Source organism: Theropithecus gelada, chromosome 15, assembly GCF_003255815.1.
Source record: "Theropithecus gelada isolate Dixy chromosome 15, Tgel_1.0, whole genome shotgun sequence".
Classification (NCBI taxonomy): Eukaryota; Metazoa; Chordata; class Mammalia; order Primates; family Cercopithecidae; genus Theropithecus; species Theropithecus gelada.
Window position 1 is genome coordinate 25985421 of NC_037683.1, and position 14880 is coordinate 26000300.

Sequence of the window (14880 nt, forward strand, 5' to 3'; positions counted from 1 at the left end):
ATTAGTAGCTATTTTTTAAAAAATCAAAGGTCTCTCCTAATTAGCTTTACGGAGCAAAGAAATGTATTTTCCATATTCAAATATGGCTGTGATTTCTACACAAATCGTGTTAACAATCTAATACAGCATAAAACATTGCTTAAATATCCTCATACCCTATTCCTAAATAGTAACGTGTAATAGAACTCTGGAGCCCAGTGTTGTAATAGAAACACTTCCCAGGTGTATTTCCTTGGTGAAGTTTCATTGCTTCTCTAAACCTCAGTTTTCTTCTGTGAAAAAGAGACACTTGTGCCTATCCTACTTACTGGCTGCAAGGATATGATAAAAATCGTGAACAAAAATAGTGTTCATAAAGTACCCTGCACAGCACCTTATTAAAGACTTAATAAGGGAGGGCTCAATGGTAGTTGCATTTTGAATTACATTCGATGTTTCATTTTCCTCCACGGTCACAAACTACAATGCTCTGTGACAGGCTCAGAAGTCTCTAGGCGCAGATGAAGTGCTACTTCTCCACTCCCTTAAATGCCCCTGTATGCCCTGCGGATACTCAGCGCATGCTAACCACCAAATGAACGAATGACTCAGAGCTTGGAGGAAATCCACGGCAGGCTGGAAAGCAAAGGCGCAGCTTATGGCTCAAGGATTAGGTTGTTACCTTTTTAAATTATTGCTTTTCTTTAAAGAAAAGGCTGTGGGGGACGCCTTTCAGCACTAAGAGAAAACCTCAGAAACCGTTCCCCCTGGAGACCCAAGCTGAGAAGACCACACCAGGCACAGGGCATGAACAATGTCAAAAAGCTACTGCCCTGTAGGACACTGGGGCTAGAACAAAGATGCCTCCCAGCAGCTGGGCAAGGCTGGCTGCCACATAAGAAAAGCAGGGCTGATATGAGCCTCCCGCACGGTCCCCACCTGCTGAGACCTAATCCTGGGCTATCTCTCCGCTGGCCCAGAGAAACCTGAAACGCCCCAGGCTTTTGAAGGGCTTTATCTCCTCTTTCCAGGAACTGGGCTCAGTCCCTGTACTCACTCCGAGTTGCCACTGAGCAGCTGCTGCCCAGAGCCTAGGCGAGCCCTGGTCCCATTTCCAGCTTGACCAAGTACAGGAGGGGAGCCAGGGCTGCGGATCCTGCTCCCTCTTGCTCCCCGGGGCATCCGTCTCACAATTAGAAAACCCGTGTGGGGAGCAAAGCAAAAATCACATTTCACTAACAACTACTCGGGTCGGGGGCGGGGAGGCGGGAGGGGAAGCGGGAATTCCTACTTTCTCCATAAATTGTATGCAAATGGGTTCCTTCCCTGGCCGAGAGCCAGGAGTGAGTGCGTCTTTCATGAGCTAACCCTGTTCCGCTGGGAGGGCTGTTCCTTTAATTCGCCAACTGAAAAAGTGGGAAAGGATGTCTGGAGGCGAGGCGTCCCATTACAGAGGAAGGAGCTCGCTATATAAGCCAGCCAAAGTTGGCTGCACCGGCCACAGCCTGCCTACTGTCACCCGCCTCTCCCGCGCGCAGACACACGCCCCCGCCTCCGTGGGCACAAAGGCGGCGCGGCTGGGGGACTCGGGACCGCGCACGTGGGAACCGCCGCTGCTTCCCACTCCAGGTACTTCTTCCAAGGATCTAGGTCTCTCCCCCATCAGAGAGGTAAGTCTGTTTTTCCCTCATCACTAGAGATCCTTATGATGTACGGATTGCATTCCTGGTACCAAATAAGTTGTGGTTTTATATTATAATTATAAAACGTTTGGGTGGTTTTTTTTTTTGTTTGTTTTTTTCCACTGCTGGAAAAAAAAAAATGAGTGTGTATTGGTTGTGATCAGATGCACCTTGACTGTTCTGGTTTTGTAATTTTGTTTGTTTTAACTTTATGAATAGTCAGACTTGGAAGGAACTTTTCGTAAAGTTGTTATCTTCAGCTGTTCTGCAGAGGAAAAGTAAGAATTTTCTCTTAAACTTCCCCCCTACTTCTAGCCTGACTGATTCACCTGTATGTATATTTCATCTTGAGGGTTAGGGAAGTAGAGTTTTAAGGTAGAGTTTGCTCATAGCCTGCCCCTGGGATGGGTTAGAAGGACTTTGATAGAGGAGTGCAGGGAGAATACAAAAGTTTACATCTAAACAGACCTTACATAAAGTTTACAAACAGTTTTGTACCCATTCCCTCATTTGGTCCTCAAAATATTCACCCTGGAGAGGAGAGTTGGGGGACAGAAGAGAGGAGGTGGCTCCTGGGCCAGATGAGTAACTGACAGGCAGCTAGAAAGTGGTGGAGAGCAGCTTTATTGGGGTGCCTAGAGCCAGCAGCATCCCACATGTCTCTAGAATCACCTTCTCCTCCTCACTTCTCATCACAGAAAGATCTGAGCAACAACTTCCCCCAGGTATGGGAACCCTACTGCCCCTGGTGTACTTTGGAAAGAATGCAGGGTTTCTTCTCACCCATCAGTGTTGTAAGAGGAATAAGAGCTTATGTTTGAAGCCAGAGGTGTTTGGTATTCTCCCCACCACCATGCATACGACCCTGAGAAAGATACATTGCCTCCTTAGTCCTCAGTTTTCCCATCTCTAAAATGGGGACAATAGCGTCTGCTGTCGTTTTGAGGAGAAAATGAGGTATAGAAAGATCAGCAGTGACTGCTCAATAACTGGAAGTTTGGATAATCATTGTCATTGCCAAAAACTGCCATCACTCTGGAAGTTAAAAGAGGCACTTAGCCAGTGTTGGATCGTTTCTTGTGTATTGTTCCTCAGCCCACTCCCAACCCCCACTTTTTATCTCACAGTGTCTCACCAGGCTGGCAGGTCTGAGACTTGGCTATATTTTACAAGCAGGAGGTTGTGTTGGCACAGGTTGGAGAAAAGGTAGCAGCCCGGGGCTGGGTGTTAATGTCAAATACTGATTCCAGAATGTCAGGAGGTTATGAGTTTAGGCATCTGCAGATTCTAAAGCTGACAGCTATGAAGTACGATGCTGTTGGAAACTCTTTGGAAAGCTTTCTGTCTGGAGGGAGAGCAGGACAGGGAGCCCCACTTGAAGAATGAATGCCTCTTTTTCATGTTTTTGTAGACTTTTTTCCCCATTTTTACAGAGCTTTCCCATATGTGCTTTAGAAAGGAAAACTACTACCCACCCCAGCCAGGCAAGCCCGATTCAGGACTGAAGATTTATTCAGTCCTAGATAACCCAGTGAAGAGTTTCTGGCATTGTGCACATACAAGCCATTTGCAGGATATGTAAGTTAGCGTGCTTTGGCCCTTGCATTTCATGAAGGTGACTGCTTCGGGGGGAAAAAAAGGTGCACAATATGAGTATTCTCTGGTTTGCTCAAACAGAGTAAATTGGACAAGGATTGAAAGGGATGTTGCCAAGCTCTACAGTCATTAAATATTTTTTCCTCTATGCTTTGTTTTAAAAACCTAGTTTCTCTATTTTATCTCCCACTAACCTCCTCCTTCCCCACTCTAAGAAGTTACTAACCTTTCAGCCATCAGCTTTGTCATTCATATAATGGAGATGACAAACTATGTCTCACAGGGCTCTTGCAACATTCAAATGACGTAATATATGGCAAACTCTTGGCATAGTACCTGCCACATATTAAGGGTTCAATAAATGGAAACTTTTCTCTGTTTATCATTTTGCAAGGAGTTGTCCAAGATTAATGTTCTAATATCATGATTTTTAAACTTATTTTTAAAGATGGAAATATTCATTACATGAATTTATGGCAAAACCCCAGTATATGACAGGTAAATGCAGGGCTGCTTTGGTTGAAGTGAGGTCACAGGGTCTAAAACTTATACCTTTGCTCTTAGCCTCTGTGACATTGCCACAGAATGTCCAATGACAAAAAAACACAGTTACAAATCATGAAACCAGGCTGCGTGCATTCTGGTTGCCCTTCTACCCTTCAACAAGGATTTTTGCACCTCTGAATCACCATCTGTAACAGAAGTAAAAGCAAGTCCACAAATAGTGCAATAGACAGGAAAATATATGAGAAATTTAAAAGGTTTAACAGTCTATTTTAATTAATTCTAATGACAATGATAGCCAAAATATACGATGAGCCTACTTTCTAAACTGTAGCCCTTAGTGGGATCATGCACAGCATGTCTCTGAGGTGTGGACTGTATCTGTTGGACAAAGAGATGGCTTCAAGAACAGGGAGACTGAATAAATTTACTAAGGTCCCAGAACTTGAAGTGATAGAACCAGGTTTCACACCCAGGTCCCCGTGATCACCAAGTCAGAGGTACATTCTGCCATGTTCCTTCTGAATGCTTCTCTGCTTCTTGCCTGCCTTTAGAAGGAAAACACTTCCTTTCTGACTAAATATGCCCCTCCAGGCAGACTGTGGCCACCCATAAATACAGCAGTAGCGTGATCATATAACCAGAATGGAATTTGGAAAGAGAATTCAAGATGACAGGATGAAAAACATATCCCCCTTAATCCTACCCTTTCTAATGCTTATAATAAATTAAGAGCACATATTCTCTTCTTTCTCTGTAGATTTCTATAGACACCTAGCTGTGCTTTCTTACAAGAAAAAACATCCACTGGACCAAAGTGCAACCCTCTTCATGCTGAAGCCACTTCAGTTTGAAATGTAAAAAGTCTAGGTTGCAAACGTTTAGTTGGTTCAAAATAGACGTCCTTTTGTGATGGTAAAACATGCAAACACAAAGTTGATAGTGAGGGCTATGTGTGGCATATGTAATAGGAGGGTTTGCCAATAGTTTTTCATTTAATTCTCACTCTAACACTACAAATTATAAATTACTAGCTCAATTTTATGGCTAAAGAAATCAACACTCAAGGAAGTTAGGTGACTCATCTGAGGTCTTTCTGTAATTGAGGGGCAGAGCTGGCTTTGACCCAAGCTTTCTAACTAATACCCTACTGTTCTTTCTGCTGTGCTACATTGCCTTCTGAAGTCAGGCTGTGCTGACCAAGTTTAGAACCTTTAATGGTGTCTTTCAGTGAATGATCAAGATCGTGGAGAAGACCCCAGCTGTCATTGGTGCCTATTGATTTTACAGAATAGCCCTGCATGTATCATTTTTCATGGTTCTCAGCAAAGGTCAGCTCTCAGTGGTGCAACTCTCTGCCTGGAAACAGGAAAGTTCAAATTTCAGCCCCTGGAAGAGAGAAGAATGAAACTAGAGGTAGCAGTCAGGTCACTCCTGCTGATTTTTCATCTCAGAAAAGTAGGCACACAGGTGAGCCAAACATCTGGTTTTAAAAGGGCTGATTGGTAGGTAAAGTGAAATCGGCCTTGGGGCCACAAATCCCAGGACAATTTGGAAATGGTTGTAGGCTCCAAGCCACAAATTGAGCTACAAATTCAGGGGAAGCCTGGGAGAGGAAGATTATGATTCAAATACTTCTCACTCTGAGAAGATTGTAGGGAATCCCCTTGAATCTTATCCTGGTCCAGTCTGAACACCTTCAACATGTGGGAAACATTAGATGAAGGCTCCTTTCCAAGAGGAAAACCCCCCTCAAAGTGTGATGTAACCAGCCACCTACAAACCCCAGGCCATAATTCTATTCAATGTAAAAGACAGAGATGGTGAACTTACCTACCTTCGGGGGCTATACATGCTTTGTGACTTCTCTGTAAAGGAGAAAAGTCTGTGTACCAACCTGATTCTAATCCTAGTGGCCAGACTTTTTTCAGTTATGCCCCTAAGCCTAAACTCCATTCCCTCCACCTTGTCTCACATTTCCAGCTTCTCCTCCACTTTAGAAACAACTCTATCACCATCATTACTCTCTTTGACCCTTCACCATAGAATAAAAGCAAAATGTCCAAGTCAAAAGCAGATCATGAATGGAAAATCCCTTCCATGTGCATTTTCAGTCTATCTGTGAATGGAGATTTTAACAATATATATTTCATGCCATGTTGTCTCAGAATTTTGAAATTTCCTGAAGTTCATAAGTCCTTCATGATATAGCCATGGCAACTAAAATAGCTTTGTTTGGTCCTTTAACCTTCCCCAAATACCCTACACCAAGAGCCAGAGATATATCATGAGCTCTGAACATAGATAGCTTTGTTTCAGAATTAACCATTGTTCACCTCTAACCCTAAAGCTGGCTACTGCTAACTTCGACAAGAATGTGTCTGAAATGTTGTCCTAGGAGAGTCCTAGGGGATAATCATAATAGCTAATATTTACTGAGAACTCTACAGGCATCATGCCATTTAGTCAACCATAGCTTCTAGTAAGTCTTAACACCCACCCCATTCAAATATGCACAATGTGAGGCTGAAAACGTTTAAGTAGCTTACCCAATACCATGCAGGAAGTACTTGGTGGAGTCAAAAATCAAACCCGGTTCCCAGTCCTGAGAGGGTGGTTATAACCATTTCAGTAAGGAAGTCATGCTCAGCACCCTAATTCTATTCATCTTCTGATGAGAGAGGACTAGACACAGCAAAGCTAAGAAAGAGACAAAAGCTTGTCTTTTGGGTCCTTGTGTTCTTTGACAGACTGGTTAATTTTGCTATCTCCAGCTTGCTCCTTCAGGCTTCACCTCTTGAAAAAACTGTAATTAAATGATTAGCATGTGACCCATAAATGTAATATATTTTCTCTACTAGACTTTATGCTGCATGAGAGCAAAGCCCGATCCACATCACATCCCCGCAACCAGCCCGAGACCTGAAGCACAGACACACATAAGCAAGTGCTGCCCAAGGAAAGCCATGAATGCCCTGCAGGCTGCCTGGAATCCCCCTGCTCCAGGTTCCCACTGAACTCTACCCGTCCCCCACTGTGTGTGTCATAATTACCCCTATGATTGCCTTCCCTGCCACACTGGACTGTACACCACTAAGGTCAAGAACGTTAGGGAGGCAGGAGCTTTGTCTGCTGGAGTTCATTTTCCCCAAAAAAAAGGCCAACCATGGGCAGATGCACCATTACCACAGTCCCCAAAGGAGATACCCAGGATTGTGGAATGGTCTTGTGAAGGTCGATGCACAGATATTGCAGAGGAGTGCTTTAACTTCTAGGTAGGTTACTATTTTCTTAAATCTCCTTAGGGAACATAGAATTTTCAAACTGTAAGGGCTCACGGGCAGCCTCTAAGCCAGAATCTTTCAGACTGGATTTTAAAAAGAACCTCAGAGGAGATTTGGGGGCTGCTGTGAAGAGACAGGGAGGTCAAGCAGGGGATTCTCCTCAACTTATATCAATGAAAGCCCCTCCACTTATCTGTTTTGTACACTGAGCCTCCTCATGAAATTTCATTTGATGAAAGGGTTCTGTGGGGAAAAAATAGAATGTTTTTGTAAATTGCTGCCCTAAGTTAGCACACCTCATTTTAAAGAGGGTGAAACTGAGACATAGAGAAGGGAAAGATCTTTCTAAGATCTTCCGCCAGTTGGCAACAGGGTCAGTGTGGAATCCCAGGTCTTCTGACTCTTGCTCTTGGAAGCCAGGGACAATATTAAAAGTTTCAGAATTAAGACATTCTTTTAGAAAAGAAAAATGAACAGAGTCTTATTTTCTCAACAGCCTTAACTCATATGGACTGAGCCAAGGATGACTAGTATCTCTGTATCTATTAATGCATACCAAATTACTTTAAATCAACACTCATTTATTATCTCATGGTTTTTAGAGGTCTAAGCACAGCTTAGCTGGATTGTCTGCCTCATGATCTCTCATGAGGTTATTGTCTGTGTTGGACAGGGTTGATGTCCCATCTAAAGGCTGAACTGGGGGATGATTAGCTTCCAAGCTTGTTGATGTGGTTGTTGGCTGGACTCCATTTCTTGAGAGATATTGAACTGAGGGCCTTAGTTCCTTGATGGCTGTTGGTCCAAGGCCACCCTCAGTTCCTTGCCACATGGCCTTCTCCAACAAGGCTATTTACATTAACAAAGCCAATGAGAAAGAGAGTTGCCAGGCATGGTGGCTCACACCTATTGTTAATCCTAGCACTTTGGAAGGCCGAGGCAGGTGGATCACTTGAGGTCAGGAGTTTGAGACCAGCCTGGCCAATAAGGTGAAACCCTGTCTCTACTAAAAATACAAAAAAATTAGCCTGGCATAGTGGTGGGCACCTGTAATCCCAGCTACTCGGGAGGCTGAAGCAGGAGAATCGCTTGAACTTGGGAGTCGTAAGTTGCAGTGAGCCGAGATCAAGCCATTGCACTCCAGCCTGGATAACAAGAGTGAGATTACATCTCAAAAAAAAAAAAAAAGAGAGAGAGAGAGAGAGAGAGAATCTATAAGCAAGAGGCACATCACAATCCTGTGTAATCTAATCATGGAAGGGATATTCCATCACCTTAGTCATATTCTGTGTGTTAGAGGAAAGTCGCTGGGCCATCCCACACTCAAGGGGAGGTAATTGCACATGTATGAAAATGCCATGAGGCAGTATCAATGGGGTCACCTTAGAGTCTGCCTGCCACAGCCTCCAACACTCCAGTGTCACCAATTTCTGGCAACTTCTTATCAATGACAAGTTCACTCAACCCATCTGTACTCTCCCTGATGAGTAATAAAAAATTATGGCAGCCACTAAAGTGGACTAGTTTCTGTTTAGCATCCTCCCATGTATATAGTGGAGTCAAGTGTTTTGATTAGCTGTCTTAACTCATTGGGTAGCCATAATTTCTCCTGAATTTCACCCCAGGGAGGGGTCTTTCAAGGTAATGATTCCAAATTTATTTTATTCTAATAATTTTATTTATTAGTCAATGTGACCAAAACTAAAACTCGTCCATTGTCCCCCTTCTCAATCTATTCCTCTCAGCAGATATAATAATAAATAGTAACATCTTCGATTAATTCTTTTTTCCTTACTATCCCCACATACAAAATATTGTAGTCTCTACTGCCTTGACAAGCAAATCTGTTCACTGCCTCCCCACTTTCTCCATCATCATCCCCTGCCCCACCTCCATTACCCCTGTAGTTCAGGTCTTGGCACCTCACAGATGGGCCACTGCAACAGCTTTCCCACTGGCCCCCAGCAACCCAGCCCTCCCCTTCTTCAACCTGAGACATAGAGGTTAACATTCCTAGGCCTCAAGATTCCAAATGCTTCTCCTCTGCCTGCAAAAAACAAACAAACAAACAAACAAACAACAACAACAACAAAAAAAACAGATATTCTGACATTCAAGATTCTCCATGATCTTGCTTCTGGTCTCTAAACAGATCCTGTACTTCAGCTGTAATTCATACTCTTCACATCAACCCTTTTATTCCTTTTATGTCCTTATAAATGCCATTCCCTCATGTCTAGATATCCTTTTTTATGTTTTTCACCTATTCATATTTTTCTCTCAAAATTCAGTTCAGGCACCACTTCTTCCAGGTAAATTAGATGCCCCTTTACTGTCATCTCATTCTACCTATGTTTCTTTTTTTAAATCTGTCATCTCCTTTATCATCCTGGAATGGACTGTCTGCCCCTCTTGACAGTATAGTTCTTAAAAGAAAAAATTGTATCTGGTTTATCTGAAACCTAGCACAACCAGAATAAAGTTAATCTTTAGCAATTAATAGGAGTCTTTGCTGTGTCCCAGATTTGGACATCCTCTTCCTTAGCAGTTTGCTCAGAAAGCCCAGAACTTGAAGTTGTTTTCACGCTTCACCCACTGGCTTGCAAATGTGCAGTGTGGTGACACAACATGTGACAGGAGGAAACCATCCCAGCCCTAGGACAGGAAACTGTCTCAGAACACAGACCTCAAGGAATGTGTTTGCTTTCAGAGGTGGCCTTCAGGATAAAACACAAATTGCTTTGGATTTGGAAAAACCAGTACCAAGGACAGAGGAGTCCTGTCTGGGGATTTTAGGCTGAGTCACAAGAGATAGCTGAAAATCTGCAGGTTAAAACAAAGATCAGTCAACAACTAATAGGAAGAAAGAACAGGCTCAAGGGAGGGATGGAGACAAAGAGCTGTCTATCTTGGACATGGAGAAGCTCACATCCCATGAGAAGAAATGAATAATGGTTAAGAGTATGACTTTGGCATCAGAATCCTCTGGGTCCGAGAGGTATTTGCTTGCTATGTGATCTTGGCCAAGTTATTTAGCTTCTTTAAGCTAATTTTTTCTTATCCATATTAAAAGCAAAGTAGTAGCACCTAGTTTAAAAGTTTATTGTGATGATTAAATGATGTAGTTCATGAGCATTGCTTAACACAGAAACTGGCATTCAATATAAATGTTTTGTTGTCATTGTTTTGTTACTTGTTGATCAAATAGTTCTTGATGATAAGATCCCACTAGAGAAGCAGTTCCCAAAAGTGTGTCATGTGGAAAAGCATTCTCATGGAAATCACCCAAAAAAGGATTTTGTGGCCAAATGAGTTTGGGGAACACTTGATACCCTTCTGTTCTTGGAAATGCACAGCTCATGTGTCCATTCAATGCATAATTTTAGGGCTGGTGATACAATAGAAACTAATACAGTCAAGATCCCTTTATTCATGGTGTTTACATTATGGTGGGGTATCTTAGTTTGTACAAGTTGTTACAACAAAATACCATAAACTGAGTGACTTACAAACAACAGAAATTACTTTCTGGGCACCTTCTATGTCCTCACATGGCGGAAGACATAAGACAGCTCTCTGGGGTCTCTTTTATAAGGGCACAAATTCTATTTATGAAGGCTCTGCCTTCATGATCTAAGTACCTCCCAAAGACTCTGCCAACTAATATTATCACACTGGTGATTACGTTCCGATGTGTGGATTTTGAGGGAACACAAACATTCAGACCATAGCAGGGGGAAGGCAGACAATAAAAAGGAATCACATAAATTTATAGCACAATTTCAGGTAGTGATATTTGCTGAGAAGAAAGACAAAACAAGGTAAGGGGATAAACAATGACTGGTGGGGAGAGGGGTGCTCTTTTAGATGAGGTGAGAGGTGAATGTGCCATTGTGCAGACATCTGAATGAAAGGAGAGAAGGAGCTCTGTAGGCAATGACTAGGAGTTTGAATTTTATTCTGAGTGTGGTTAGAAGCCAATGGATGGTTCAGGGAAGTAGAGTGCATCATCTGAGAAATCTTGCTGTAATTAATCTATTCAACTTTCATTAGCCCAGTATCTCCAAACATACCTGACCATAGGACGTCTACCTAAAAACATCTTGCAGCGTAGTCTGGGAAATTCTTCACTGGAGTACAGGGCTTCGTAGATTTTAAAGAGACTGCAAATTTGCTCTTTTTCATCTAGATCTGCAGTAAAAATCCAAACATACTGCTTGGGACATGATAGGTATGCCCAGGAAGGAAAACCTAGCTCTAGAGGTAAAGACAAGCAGGATGTCATCCTAATTAGCAGCTCTTTTTGGCCAAGACAATCGATGAGCGCAGCCAGGCCTCAGCAGATTCTGGAAGCCCATTTGATGCCAACGGAAACTTGCCAATATCTACCCAAGGCTAATAAGTGTTTGCAAACAGTACACCTTGGCTTAAGTATTCTCCAAAAAGGAAGTGCATAAAACTTGAGATCCAGCAGAGGTTCTGGGAGAAAAACAAAGGTCAAATATTTTGGTGCTTACATGTGCACAGCCACCAAAGAGCTGCTGAAGGTCTGGGAAATGGAAAGTCAAGGTATCCACTTGAATGCTGATCTCTTTCTTTATGGAACAGTAAAAATTTAAGTTTTTACCTTATCTGAACTGAAGAAAATTCCTTTAGGAGTCAGCCCAGTGTAGCTCAATGTAGTTGAAAGCACACATTTTAGAGCCACAAATAAATCAGGATTCAAAAGCTAGCTCTGCCTCTCAAGCCAGTCATGGAAACTCCCTGAGTCTCAAATTAATTTTCAAATAAACATAATAATACCTAACTCACCAGGTTGTCATGACAAATGACAAGATAAATGATAGCATGAATAAAAAGCATTTAGTATAAGATTTGTCATAAAAATGTATATAATAGCCACTCAAAAAAATGTTAGTTTCCTTACTGTTTAATTCAATCTGTATTTAGTTTCATAATAGAAGCTGTCATTTATTGAATAACTACTATATTCCAGCAGAGGTTAGCAAACCACAGGGTGGCAGCCTATTTTTGTAAATGAAGTTTTATTGGAACACTGCTATGCTCATTTGTTTATGTATTATCTATAGCTGCTGCCTCTACGATAGCAGAGTCGAATAGTTGTGACTGAAATCATCTAACTGCAAAGCTCAATGTATTTTCTATCTGTTCACTTAAGGAAAAGTTTACTGACCCCTTCCAGTCAACCTACTAAATTTTTATACTTACTTTCCAGTCACCTTAACCTAACAAGGTGGATATTATCATACCTATGCATATAAAGAGATTGAAGCAGAAAAAAAAATCAACTAGTAAGTTCCCCTCCAAAAACATAATGTTAAACTCTATACCTAAAAGAAGTTCAGAATAATGATTAAAAGTTATTCGTTTGTATGATTCATCTTCATTTGCCTCTGCCTTCCTCTGACTTGTATTTCTTTCTGACTAAATTTCTTGAATTTCCTGCCATATGCTGAATTAAATGATCCTATTTAGAAGGAATTTTCCCTCCTTTCCTTACTTATACAAATAGGTTGTTTGTTCATAGAAGTCCATGCTTTCAAAACTGAAAGTGGTAATTTCCAGTCCCTCTGAAATGCTCTCCTGCCTTGACTGATTTCTTGGAAACCACGCTTTTTTTAGATAGTACATAGTGTGAAGCCCAGTTTTCCAGAAATGATAGATTTTTAGCTCCCCCATCTGCTACTTCTCACTGTATCTTCCTCTCACTTATTAACCTTCTCTCCAGGTCAGACTCAAGGAGAGCAGGCTTTTCTCCAGGGGCTTTAAAGATTTGCCTAAGACATAGATGTTATAGTCCGCCTGGCCTATGCTGTCCCCTCAAGTTCACGACTATAAATAAAATAGTTATGTGAATCCCAATTCCCAAACACCATCCTACCTTGTTCCATTTTGCAAATCCAACAACTCTATTCATATTAATTATGTTGAGTTTCTCTCTGATAGATAGTAGATAAATATTAATTCTTTAACTTGAACAATGAATCTTACTTCAAAGGTAACTTGATATAGCAGAAAGAGCATAGACTTTGAATTATAAGACTGTTCTTAATTCTGATTCAAATAAATGCTGACTGGGCCACTTACATAACCTTCTTAAGCCGTCGGTTCTCTTACCAGTAAAATACAAACAATGCTCCCTAATTCCCACAGTTGGTAACATGATTAAACAGCATTTGTAAAGTGCCAGGCACAGTATAAATATTGACTTACTTGCCTCATAGTTTAAATTGCTCAAGATTCTCTAACACAGGACTTCACATTTTATCCCAGACAGGTCATAGGTATATCGCTGCTTCCTTCTAATACAGGAGGAAATGAAAGGAGAAAGGGTCTAGGATTTGTTCTCTATCAGTTCTTCCCCTATCGTGTGCCATCAAACCTAATCCTAATCCTGTGACTCACTTCAAACAGAATAATCAAGTAGATTTGGGAAACACTCTATAAACTGTCCCCTTCTTGGAGATTTCCAACCTGCATGAACCTATTAAACATCCTGGAAAATCCTGAAGTAAAGAAAGTTGTGTAATTTGTTTGGCTTAAAATCATATATGGTTTAAAATAACATTTTCCAAACATGTTTAATTACGAAATCTTTTTCCCTCACATTAGTACCTATCAACATGTTGTAGATTACACTTCAGAAAATGCTGTTTAGAGTTACACAGCTAAGTTAAAGCCAAGTCAAGGAGGTTAGACATATCTCTATTTTTCAGGTTCTTCTGCAGTTTTTCCTGTCCTGCCTGTAGATCATAAAGATGTTTCATTGCCAGTAGCTTCTCTGGACCCCGACCTTAGTTATGCAAACCATCCTTTAACATAATTAAAACAAGTGAATCAGTTCACCTGATTTAAATTTCTGTTCCCCCTTTCGAGCTATGTGATCTTGAGCTGTGTGAGCCTCAGTCTTCTCATCTATAAACTGTGAAAAATAAAGACAACTACCTCAGAGGTCTTGGGGAGGATTCACTGAGATAATCCGCAGAAGACACAAGAAGCAGTGTCTGGCACAGATGGCATATGCAATCAATGTTCGTTATTATTGTAGCATTTAGATGGTCCCATTTTGGAAAAGTGAAAATAGACAATGAAAGTATGTTTGCTTTGCCTGGAGTAACACAAATTTATTACTGGAGTAGTCTTAGTTTTCCCTGAGAGTCTGGTTTCCTGCTTCCAGTCCTAGAGACATATTTTTGTTTCACGAGTCATATTCTATCAAAATGTATCAGACTTTATTGAACTTGATTTAAACAGGATTTTGTAATTGTCAGTGGCTCCATCTGGCTCCTTCTGATGCAAACCCCACTCAAGCAGGATTCCATTCATTTGAATATTAGCACATTGGATCGGAAAAGATTTCCAAAGCTGTCTGTTTTGCTATGCCAAATATTTGGTGTACGCATCAACACCCCCCACTCCTGTCCCCATGGTTGATATTGCTAATCCATCACAGCACCTTTTCCCGAAAGCCTAGTCATAGCCACAGAATCTTTCTCAAAGCAGTTCCAGGTAGTTATGTCAGCTCTTTGAGTTGAAACGTAATTGATCCCAAACCAATTCCACTTCTTAACCAGTGCCTGAACCACCTCTACGCTATTACTCTTTTATTTTTTAATATGCCCAATGTCATGGAGCTCCTTCATAAAGGGAAACACGAAGGAAAAGGAAAGAAAAGGAGAAGATATACTAACATTTGGGTAACGTTTATTATTAATATGTCAGGCACTTACAGCTTTGTTGTCCCATTCACTGTCTCAAACATCCCTGGAGAGATTTTATAGTTGAATAAGCCACAATTCAGAAGGTATAGAACG

The 14880-nt window shown here is 41.4% G+C and overlaps 1 protein-coding gene across 3 annotated transcripts in view; it reads left to right on the plus strand.

Moving 5' to 3' along the window:
- Positions 1 to 1081: 1081 nt before the first annotated feature.
- TNC (tenascin C) overlaps positions 1082 to 14880 on the plus strand; it is a 98274-nt gene continuing 84475 nt past the window's right edge. Inside the window, exons 1-2 of one of the 3 annotated variants that reach the window (XM_025359136.1) lie at positions 1434 to 1649; positions 4522 to 4625. The gene's annotated coding sequence lies outside the window, so the exon portion shown is untranslated. Of the gene's footprint in view, positions 1650 to 4521; positions 4626 to 6838; positions 7037 to 14880 lie in introns of those variants that run through there. The other 2 variants (XM_025359135.1, XM_025359137.1) reach the window with 2 other exon arrangements.